General features: G+C 47.3%; 1 long non-coding RNA gene across 2 annotated transcripts; it reads left to right on the top strand.

Moving 5' to 3' along the window:
* Positions 1-5,866: 5,866 nt before the first annotated feature.
* Positions 5,867-11,343, top strand: LOC119111544 (uncharacterized). Of its 2 annotated transcripts, none has more exons than XR_005095591.1 (3): positions 5,867-5,976; positions 10,220-10,300; positions 11,293-11,343. It is a non-coding gene; the product is annotated as an uncharacterized LOC119111544 (long non-coding RNA). The 2 variants fall into 2 exon arrangements; XR_005095593.1 differs by having other exon boundaries at positions 5,877-6,013.
* The last annotated feature ends 528 nt before the right edge of the window (positions 11,344-11,871 follow it).

The raw sequence follows: 11,871 nt of genomic DNA, 5'->3' as shown, positions 1-11,871 counted from the left end.
TTGCAGTGGCTGAAGCGGTTCGGTTTTTCGGAAGCTGTAGCCCATGCCATCTTTGCCCTTGCTCTCGAAGTTTTGGGCGGGCATTGAAAAAATAAACGTTCTCAGGCAAATATGGCATGACTATGTTGACTTTTTAAAATTTATTTCGACCCACCCTATTCGACAACAATGAGACCCCCACTCCACTCAACAATAATAAGACCCCTTATTTCCTTCCGGGCAAGGGGCCTCTTGAGTAAAACACCAGGGGTGCATTACCGTTCCCGGTCAAGGGCCGAAGGGCCATTCCGTCCCATCGCGAAGTGTCTTCTGGCTATCATTCTGGTGGTACGGGCGGGACCTCCTGGTCGATCCGGAGGCTATTAGCAGGGTATATCATATCACATCGTTCCCATCCCTGACACGGAGGCCTTCTGACCCGCGCAGTTAGCCCCGGATCAGCATAGGAACCCCCACTGACGCAACACCATCCCTGATCACCGCTGGCAGTCCGATAGTTGTCACGTAGATTCCACTTCCGTGTTTTCTGTGTTCTTCAGAGATATTGAGTTCTCCCTGACTGTAGATTGTGGATGAAATAGGGTTCCTTTTGTTAACATGGCTAACCCACGTTTGTCTTAAAATGCTCAAGATCCTGTCAGAGCTGATTACTGATGAGAAAACTACGTAATATGGTGTTGAACAAGCGTGCTCGCAAGGCGTAGCAACGACAGTCTCGACGCTCGGCGTTTGCAGTCTCCAGCCCACGCGGCGTGGGCTTTGCGGTTGCAACACTAAGCAAGGGTCAATGAACAAACGAAAAGAATGACGCATCTTAAGAGGGATGGCTGCTGAACGTTGAAAATCGGCATGCACGTTTAATGCAGTGCGGAAGTAAGCCAAATGCAACCTTAATCTGAAAAAGTGTGTGTGTGTGTGTGTAGTGTGGGGGGGGGACTTAACATTGCTGGTCCCCCACCTTGAAACGTGGGGGGCCATGGTCCCCTGCCCCCCCATGTTCCTTCGCCCATGCCCCATTATCAAACGGGAGCTGTTGGCTGCGGTGCGGGGACTATCCAAGTGCCTCATATATCTTCTCTGCCTACCTGGTTTCCCTCTTCTCACGGACAACAAGCGCTTTGTGTCGATCCTGAACTGCTACACCCTTGACGCGGTGCAGAATCCTCGACTTCAACGGCCCAAGGAGAAGATGGCACTGTTCATTTTCACGGCGATGTGGAGGAAACATAAGGAACACGCCATACCACACGCCCTATCTAGAGCACCTGTGAATGATCTCACTGCGAAAGCTGCCAGACTGGTGGACCAAGTGGAACTAACGTCATTTGACAGGCACGCTGTTGTCCTATGACGAAGACGTGTCAGAACATCTCAAGGACCTTTGACTAGAGGACCTTACCAGACCGCCATCCAGCGACGCGACAGACAAACGGTTGCTCTGCAATGTCCAGAACGGCTGGCCGTGATACAAAAGCCTCTAGACATCGATCTGCAGCCCTACTAAGTGGGCGATTCGCGAGTACCTCGGCCCATTGCCGACACGGCGTCGATGCGGATAAGGCACTGTCAGCCCCTGATCGGCACAGGGGACCTCCACTATTTCAGTGGCCCGCCAATACAAGAGGTTTCGGATGAATATTTTCAGACCCCTGCCCTGTCCTTACTTGGAAAAGAAGTCCCAGGGCCCAGGGCCCAGGCTGGCGCGGAACCGACTTTTCGGTATGTTGGTCTCGGTCAATGGACTCAGATAGAGGCTCACTCCGTGTCCCCCCCCCCCCCCCCGATCGGTGCAAGAGGCCCGCCGACTGACTTTTGAGGTTGGAACTTCTGACTGGGATCCTTTTCAAATGCCCTTGGCTCGCCCTTTAGACCTTTCGATAGTACCCTCAATTGCCAGCCCCCCCCCCCCCCCCAAGGCCCAAAAGGCCCAAAAGACCCCTCAAGACCCTCGGAACGTGGTTGCATCCAGAACCTTGGTAAGGGGGGGGGGGGCAGAGGGTTGACGGGGGGCTACCTGATAGTAAAAGCCACCCCCCCCTAAAAAATCGTCGGATAAGGCCCATTTACTTATGTGGGGATGTTGCTCTTTTATATTTTCATTGTTACCTCCTAAAACTGGAATAAAAGCCACACGCTACCGCTAGACCAATTCTGCTCGAAGTTTATAGTCAATAAGCTAAAAAGATTACGAGTAAAACGTGTGCGTGAACTAAATCGCTGGCTTCATTCATCTTACAATGGTCCAGTGGAATTTTTTTAAACCGACAGAATTTAGGAATTTGTCAGAATTTGTATCTTTACCGTACAGAGATATCAAGGACGCCGCGAATGTAGACTGAGGATCAAAATGGATCAACATTAATGGATCAGTATTAGTATGGTCAAGCCGTGTTTGTCTGGAAGCATTGAACATTAAGATAAGATCGATTAACATAACAACTTATCTAACGTAGTTTTGAGCATGCGCACTTGCACTTCTTAACAACCAAAACCTCGACGCCAGGCGTAGCAGACTCCGTAGGGGTGCCGCCGTTAACACTAAGCCGTGGCCAGCAGGTGGATGAAAATGATGACGCATCTGAAAGAAGCACCTTGCGATAACTTTCGGACATAAGATCTTACATTTAGGGAATATTCGCGCGTCTATTTTACTCGTGCGATTTTTAGAGTGATGACAAAACGGAATGGCTTTCATAACGCCGCGAAGTGGTGCTCGAATATGATGGTGGAACTAAAATACTAAAGATGGAATCTCTATTTTCCGTAATGCTGTAACTGTTAATCTATGCAGAGTATATCTTCAACGTTGTCAAAAGATGCACCAATCCTTATCTTTGAATTGTGCGAATTAATTCTTAAACATGTACAAATACCCTATTTCAAGATGGTCGTTCTTACGCGCACGGCGCCCGCCCCCTGGCATTAATTGCAGTGGCCAACGCCCACCCGGATTTACGGAATCTGCAACCGGGGCATGGCTGACCTTGCTCCCATGATTGCGGGCGCGCAGGCTCAAACATTTCGATGTAATTTGTGTGACCAGTCGATTCTGCAAAAGAATGAACATTCTCAGTGAAACATGGGATGGCCTTGTTTCTTTTGTTAACTGATTTTGACACATTCTTTTCAACACTGATGAGACCAATTGTTTCTGTCCGGGCAAGGGAGTCCCTTGATTAGAACACCGCGGGCACAATATTGTTCCGGTCAGGAGCTGAAGGGCCGTTCCATTCCACCGCGGGTGTCCTCCGGCTGCCATTCTGGTGACACGTGCCGGTTCCCCTGGTCGATCCGAGGCCCTTCCAGGAATGTATCATATCACATTGGTCCGCTCCCTGATGCGGGAGGCCCTCTGACCAGTGCAGTTGGCCCCGGATCGACACCAGAACCCTCACTGGCGCAACAGCATCCCTGATCGCCACGGGTGGTTTAATTATTGGCACGTAAACTCCGGTTCGGCTTAACGGGCCCATGCTGGAATTGTATTGGAGATCTCACCGTTCTGTACTGGGGCCCTGACTGGCACATGACCGTTCTATCACTTCAACGTAAACACGCATAACTTCTCATGTTCCTTTCATTGCCAGAGGGCTCGCACCAACACAAGGGCCCTCTGTCATTCGGGGTCTCGTTCCCGTCCCTTTTTAGCAAGCCTTCCCCCGAACGCTTCGAGGCCCCTTGTTGACACAGAACCATGTTAGACACTGTGAGCCCCTGAATGATGTAGGAGTCCCGACCAATGTAAATTGCGGATCCGGCCTTGTCCCTGCTTGGGAAATGGGGCCCCAGAGCTCAAGCTGACGTTTGAGATTATGGCCCTATGGGTGGGGGTCCTTAATGTGACCTGCAGCCAACCCTTCGGACCATTCAGCCTTCTAATCGGGCCTTTGATCTCTGGTCTCGAGAGACCCTTCGGCCGGCCTTTGGGCCCCCTCAAACACCGCTCCGACTCAGGGTCACTTGCCCGCCACAGGACCCCTGTTAGGCGCTGTAACCTTTGACTGACGCGGGAACACCTCATTGCATCAGACCCCGAGCATTGCAAGTCGAGGGCCCCGACCCCTTTCCTGCTTGGGAAATGGGTCTCAAGGGCTCGGGCGGACGGGAGCCGACTGCTTGGTGCGCGTGGTCTCTGACCGACTCAGTCAACTGCATTATCTCAGTGGTTCCTCAAGCGGTGCAAGAGGACCTCTGACTGATGTTCCACGTCACGACCGTACAGGCCCCGATTCTCTATGTGACGTACAGCCAGTCCTACGGGCCCTCATGTTATCCACCCGGGCCTTTCATCGTTGGTTCCGGTGAGCCACCCAGGCCTCTTTTCGGACCTCATCGAGCACTTCCCTTGGTTGGCTCGGGGCATCTTGCGAGCACAGGACCCTCCACTAGGCCCTGTGGGCTCCTGGCAGCTACAGGGGCCCCGACCAGTGTAAATCACTGTCCCCGCTGATTGGAAGTAAGGGTGCCCACAGCCCCATACCGAAACGGAGCCGACCATGCGGTAATGATGGTGCCTGCCCGGCATAAAGACCCATTTCGATTGACGGCGTCCTCAGTCGGCGCAAAGGGCCCTCTGGCTGTTACTTGAGGGCCCGTCTCCGCAGGTCGGGGCTGCTGAATAAGACTCAGACCAGCTCCTCGTAACCTTTGACCCTCCAATCGGGCCCTTGATCATCCGGCTTGGTGGGCCCTCTAGGCTCTTCAAGCCTTATCGAACACTGCCTCTGCCGACTCGGGGCCCCTTGCCAACACAGAGCAAGGCGCTATGGGGCGCTGACAGTCAATGGGACCCCAGCCAATGTAAACCGCTGGCTCCGGCTTTGTTCCTGCCTGAGGAATGGGTCCTCACGCCCATACCGTCACGCAGCCCGCTGTGCATTACTGGTGGTGTCTGACCGACATATATGCCCTTATCGACTCAGGGGACCCCTGATCAGCGTACAAGGCCATCTGGGTGGCAACGACGTGCCCGGCCTCGCGGGCCGGGGCCCCTAAATGCGACCTCCGACCGGCTTTTCGGGCTTTTCGGGCGCTCGAATCGGGCAATTAATCGTGGGTTCCAAGAGGCCTCGGAGCCTTAGGGGGGAGGGGGGAGCACGTGCCCCCTGTGCCCTTATGCCTCGTGTCCTTATGCCCTTACGTCTACACTATTGCCTCGGAACCAAAGGACTTGGGGCTGGCCATCTGCCTAAGGTGGTCGGTGGGCAAATTGTCGTGCCGCCAATATTTTGACGCCGCTTGACTTTATTTTTTGGAGCCGTTTGTGGTGCCCCTCAGAATTGGATGCATCTTAGAAATGCAGGTCATCTCACCCGAAATGAGAGCTTTAGGCATCTCTCCACCGAAGAAGTCGACCTAGGATTTTGTTACTGTGGAAGGCAAACCGTCCTCTCTGTCTTACATCAAGTCCAAGCTGTTACCAGGACTAAGGGGACGAAATTAATGAAGAAAAGTGCTTGGGAAATGAGATGCGTAAGGTTCATGGGCTCCAGCTCCTAATAAAAGGCAGAGATTCACCCCTGAATGTCAACCATCACTTTGCAACTCATAATTTCCTGATGCAAGGACCAAGGGGCTTGTTTTTACTCGCATAATGCACATAATTGAGATCATGGATTTGATGGCAGCGATCTAGTGTTCTAAACGCCATCTTGTAGGCATGTAATAAACCGAATTCGAAGTTTGTAAGCTGTTGAATTCAAGGTTACTTCAGCAGACATCGAGGTAGTTTGTACGCACGTAGGGTAACAATGTTGTTTTTGGATGCAAATGCTAAGTTTACTGTTTTATTAAATTGTTTTGGCCTTTGAAACAGAGAGGGAAACATGCAACAAGCCAAACAGTCGGATTTCGATTTTTGCCCAGCTCTAGATATGTTCGATTTGGATTAAATTCGGCGTTTTCGGCGGATTTTGTGCCGTTGTTATACAATTAGAGGGGCTAGAAAATAATACCATTTTGATTCAGTTGAATAAGGTGAGTGACAATTTATTCGTGCAAGACTTTATCCCAGGTACGTGCAATATATTGAGTATATTAGTGGTTTTGGAGGCGGTGTGGAGGGGGGGACGCGCCGGGTTTTTGCCGACCAGCCATGTTTTGATAAACAAGACGTTAAGTCACGTAGGTAATCAGTAGTGTTGGCGCACGACAACATACTAGATTGATGGTACATGACCGACTTCTTAACTAGCATTCACCATGCATGTAGTTTTTACCTCTGTGTAGGGTAAACTGACTGAAGTGTGTTTCAAACTACATGGCTAAGAAACTGTTAACAACTTAAGTAGCATTGCTGCTGATTACATTTGGTTGACTGTTATGAAGGGTGTAAAACCTGTTGATGATTTATTTAAAAATGGTAAAAGCAAAAAATTGGGTGCAAATGGCTCATATCAATGTGTTAGTTCATTGCAACATCATGTGAATACAAGTCTCCATAAAGGCAGGAATCTGGTTGTTGCCTATCAAATTATGAAGGTCTGGCAGTTGATGCACAGTAACTTTATCATAAGCAATTTTTATTACTTTTGCCTTATTCACATCATTGCTGTTCAGTCCGTTCTTGATCATTATTGTCAGGTCTGTAGACATATAAAGGCTAGTGTCACTGGGGCTATGGCAATTATCTTTGGTGTTGAAGGAACATATGTATAGGATGATTTTATTTTTATCATAATTGATTAACAATAAATCTGTGTTGTGCATATACTCAAAAAGAAGGTCAAAATGACTAAGGTTGGGCTGGTTCGCTGGGGTATCACTAATTGCTCCATGATATATGCAGGAGGGTTCCAGTCTGCAAAAAAATTGCAAACTTTCTGGCAGGATGTTTGAGGCAGGTTTGATTCTTTTTCAGCCAGCTTCTTTGTTTGGGTATGAAACAGATAACTCAATGCTGGGATGATGTTAAAGGCAACCTGCAATCAAATTATACAATTGTCTGCTAGTTATCCCCACTGTTATGTTACAGGAGAGCCAGAATCATACTGAATTGACCATCCAATGTTTTTTGTTTCATTGTCACCAAATTTAAAGCATTGGTATAGCACACTAGATCTCACAATGTCAATGATGAAAGTTTATAGCTTTGGAGCTACCTCACCTCACTGACCTCACTGTCTATCTGTTTTTTGCCTGGTGTACCTTTTTAGCAGAAGCTGGCATGAACCAAAAGCTTTGTGTTTGCATGATATATTTGTATGGACAATTCAATTTAATTAGTTGATTATTGACTGCAGGGTTTACATGAGCAGCTATCTGCAAAATCAGACAGGACAACATGTGTGCAATTAAGACAGTTATGATGCAATTTAGAGAAATATGACACATCTGGTTGAAGGTTTGCCTGGTAGCTATGGTTTGCTACCCCCTTATTTTCTATACACTGCAGCGTGTTTTCCAGGTCTGCCTGATCTCTGTTCCAGCTCAATACCTACCTCAAGGTACCATGTCTGAAAATGATATGAGCTGTGGGCTGTCTGAAAATTATGTGAGATACCCTAATTGGGAATTTCTTGCCAAAATTGGAAATCTGTGCCATGTATCAATGCCTGGCTCATGTCTGCCATAATGCAATCTGTTTTTTCTATATTTTTGTTCTATATTTTTTTTTGTATTTTCTATATTTGACAGAATAGGGATGCTCCATGCATAGTGCGGGATGCTGAATGATGGGTCACGACATTGCTTGGCTTTTGGACCACTGTTGGATATTATCATATACAAATGATCCAACAGGTTTAACCATGCATGCTTCTGGGATAGGTAAAGCTAATATTTATAATATAGAAGGTTGCACAGCACAAATGTGGATTGATTCATCTTTGTATGCTGGTGCTCCTTAGCTGTTAATATTGGTATAGTTGCATATACCTCTCATTGCTTTTGAAAATACTTTGCACTTGATTATATACTGGAACAGGCACATCAAACTTTCTGCTTGGCAAGCATAATAGCAAAATGGCTATCTGCTGTGTGGCGTATCAAGGTACAAAATAGGTAGCATTGATTAAGTGGGGCAATGGCTTATGTTCACAAAGAAGATGAACAGTGCATGGTGAGAGTTGAAATACAGACATAAGACAATGTTGACATTTGGATCTGCTCAACTATAGCCATACTCAGCAGTGTAGCTTAAAAGTGGTTCATGATTTGAAAAAGCAAGAAGGTTAGCATATCAACATGCAAACAGTAAGAGATCTGTGCAAGATTTAGATTGTAGAGGGTATTTTCAGTCCCTTATTAAAGTTGGCTTGAGGCTATACTCTTATTTCACCATTAACAAAATTGTCAGTAGATTATTGTCACCTTGTTTTCTATGATTGGTTTTGCTGAAGCATCTCTTTATCATATTCATTGCTCATTTGTTTTCCTTGGATCTGTGTATATGAGGCCAAATTTCTGCCATCCATTTGGTGATGGTTTTGATGCAAACATGTCTTTATGATGCCATAGGTGCAAAATAACAAAATCAGACCATGCATGGTACTTTTGAAGTAGCTCTGGCTGGAGGTATACCTTTCCTTCCAGATGTATACTTTTCAAGCATTCAGCATGAAAAATTGGCATTTTCTGGTAGAAGGCACATGAAATTCTGCATTTCAAGCTCCTGTTTAAGAATGTAAATTTGTTAATTAAGCAAATTTGTTATCACTTTGTCTTGTCTCCCACCATTCTGTCTTGTTTCCCACCACTTTGTCTTGTTTCTCACCACTTTGTGTTGTTTCCCCACCACTCTGTCTTGTTTCCCCACCACTCTGTCTTGTTTCCCCACCATTCTGTCTTGCTTGCCATCACTTTGTCTTGTTTCCCATCACTTTGTCTTATTTGTCTGTAATGAAGTAAGCCAATTACTGACCAGAAACCCCATGCTGAGCTGTATTTGGCAAGCAGGTTAGAACATTCCCAGCTGCAAAAATACAAATGATGTTTTCACAACTGTGTGTTGCTTCATTATGTTGGTCATTTTTTAGAAAGCGGCTGTAAGCACTGTATTTGATAGAATACATTTATTGGTATAATTTATGTTCACTGTCTATTTAGCTACATTTCATTATCTAAATCCCGCAAATGGCCCAGCATTTACATTTGCAGTTAAATGGGCCCCACTGATAACTGTTGTTTTTACAGCAGAAGAAAATGTCAAGTATTAGGCTTTATCTATATGTGATGCTGAAAATTCTGACCATAATGGGCCATCTTAAATAGTGCCATGCATTTTTGACAGTGCGCAGCCTCCACCTGTTAATACATTGATTATTATGGGTGTCCTTTTTTGTTTCCTGGATGTGCTGCATCAAACATAACATCCTTTATGGATGCAAGCTGTTTGGCCAATTATTGATCTTGAGGTGTAAAACATCAGGTTATAACTTGTGATGAGAGAAAACCAACAGTATCTGTCTGAGACATTCTAAAATATTTGAGCAAGAAGTTAAGCATGCTTTGCAGCCATGCCTAACATAATGCCAGATTGCTGCCCCCCTCCCCCCCCCCCTGCTTAAGGCAGTGCAACTTACCTTACAATCCCTCCGCTCCAAGCATGAATAAGATATGGATGGTCTCAAGTTGGGGCATACATTTTCTTCCTGTGTGAACCAAAGTTGCAATGATTTTCAAAATAAATCTTACTTTTAATTTACTGGTAACTTGGGGAGAAAAATATTTACAGCATGTACAGCCCCTTTGTGGTCACCTGATGTGATATTTACAAATTGGGGCTGTATAAGCAAAATGGATATGACATTAACAATTGTATCAGTTTCAAGTTGCTGTAGTAGAATACAGTAAATGCCTTTCCATGAAATAGTCTTATAGCCTTTGTTTATTTTGCTGTACGTGATCACCAGAAAATGCAGTTTGACCAGTGGATTAAATGAAATGAACAGATAGAAATCTAGACGAATGTACAAGTTGTTGCTAAATGACCATGTTTGGGTACTAATAACTCATCCTAATGAAAGGTGTGCATATTAATGTTTCCGGTTGGAAACCAACTTTACTTCTTTCTTTGTTGGGCTGTAAAATGTTCTGCCTAACTGAAAGATGGGATAGGTCTCCTGTAAATTGGGTTGATGACTGAAGTCTATCTGGATGTTGGATCCAAATACTGCAGATTTTGAAAGAAATTGTTGACAAAATGAAACAGGTGTGCTGCTTTGACATCCAGAGGGAGCCATCACAACGCCGAGGGATTTATGCAGCTGTTTGTTTGCAGGTGGTGCTCACAGGCATGGAACAGCCTGTGCCTTCAAACATGGTGATGCCACCTAAAGCAGTTCCAGCTACAGATATGCAGGTTTGTCAAATAAGTGTTGGAATATTGCCTTATTTCAGACATTGGATTTCATCTAAAGTCTTGAAATCAGCCATTTGGCCACCTTTTGCAGAGTCTGACTGGCAAGGTCATACTGAATGTATGTGTGTGCATGTTTGTGCATGTGTGCCTGTGTCTGCAGGGCGTCAGGGCCGCGAAAGGCCAGGTGGGAAGAGCATGTCACTGTTCAGAACCCATTCAAATCAGTTGTAGTAATGTGTTGGGATGGTGTCATTGGCATGTGCACAGGTCAAGGGGTCCAACTAATCAATGTAGTGTTGGCATGCAAGGTCGCAATAGTAATACACTCCTAAAAGCAGATACCCACTGAAGTATTTGAAATTGGCTGGTATAAGTGCAGGCAACTCTGGAATCCCAGCTCATAAAATAGACAAAGTTAGACTAAGTCACATTGTTGATGAATATGCCCAAAGTGTGGTCATTATGCACTGTTTTGTGAATAATGACCACAGTCAGCATGGCTGCATGCTGGTGCAGCTTCTGTGACCTATCTGTACCGCCCAAAGTAGTTATTTATGCGTCCTAGTGGACGATTTTCGTGACCAGGTATAAAGAGATGGCATTAGCTACTTTCCCTTGATAAATGGCATCACCATTTGTGTCATGAGATGTTAAACCTACACAATTATTTGCAATGTAGCATTTTAAGTGTAATGTTCTTTTGCGCCTGGATCACTCATGTCAGGACTCAGTGCCATCCGGTGCTTTTCAGTGTTTGCAGTTACCTGTATGCTTTTGATTTGAATTGAATGTTAAAGTTGTTTTTATATGCCTTTGTACTTTTTGATGTACGTGAAATCACAGCTGTAGTAACTAACCCTTACACTGTGACATGGCTAATGTTGCTTTGTGTGGTCTGCTTTTGTCTTACTTGTATTATGAACTCCACCACTGCTTATTTTGTTCTGCTATTTACTTTATTGCTGGGTAGGTGACATGCATTCCCCTTGCAGGTTCTGCCGCCGACGCAGGCTGCTCCGCCTCTACGTCTCCGAAGCCGGTCAATCTGTCGCCTGTCACAAACATCAGAGCCTAGCCACCAGACACAATGCCTCCACCAACAACGGCTCCGTCAGTAACCACATGAAGCCGGGGTGCCACCGCTGACGGCCATATCGTCCCTAGCGTCGGCAGCCCGGCCGCCGGCTGCGCCGCTGCCGGAGGCGACACCGGGCGCGGCGCCTACTGCTGCGCCCGCTCCGGCTCCGGCCCGGCCCCGGCCCCGGCTCCGGCCCCGGCTCCGGCCCCGGCCACGGCCCCGGCCTCGGCTTCGTCCCGGCCGCCCCAGCTCCGGCTCCGGCTCCAGCTCCAGCTCCGGCTCCGGCTCCAGCTCCGGCCGCGGCCCCGAACCCGACCCCGGCCGCGGCCCCGACCCCGGCCCCAGCCCCGGCCCCAGCCCCAGCTCCTGCCCCAGCCCCAACTGCGGCCCCAGCCCCGACCAAGACGGCCGAGCTGCGTAAGCCGCCGCCGCCGACGGTGCCGCCATTGAAGCCGGTGGTGCCAGAGAAGCCGCCGGCCGCGGCCGTCGCCCT

Source organism: Pollicipes pollicipes, unplaced genomic scaffold (genome assembly GCF_011947565.3).
Source record: "Pollicipes pollicipes isolate AB1234 unplaced genomic scaffold, Ppol_2.1 Scaffold_2555;HRSCAF=2994_pilon_pilon_pilon, whole genome shotgun sequence".
Taxonomy (NCBI): Eukaryota; Metazoa; Arthropoda; class Thecostraca; order Pollicipedomorpha; family Pollicipedidae; genus Pollicipes; species Pollicipes pollicipes.
The sequence above is the reverse complement of the archived record's forward strand: the minus strand, read 5'-3'. Positions and strand labels throughout refer to the sequence as shown.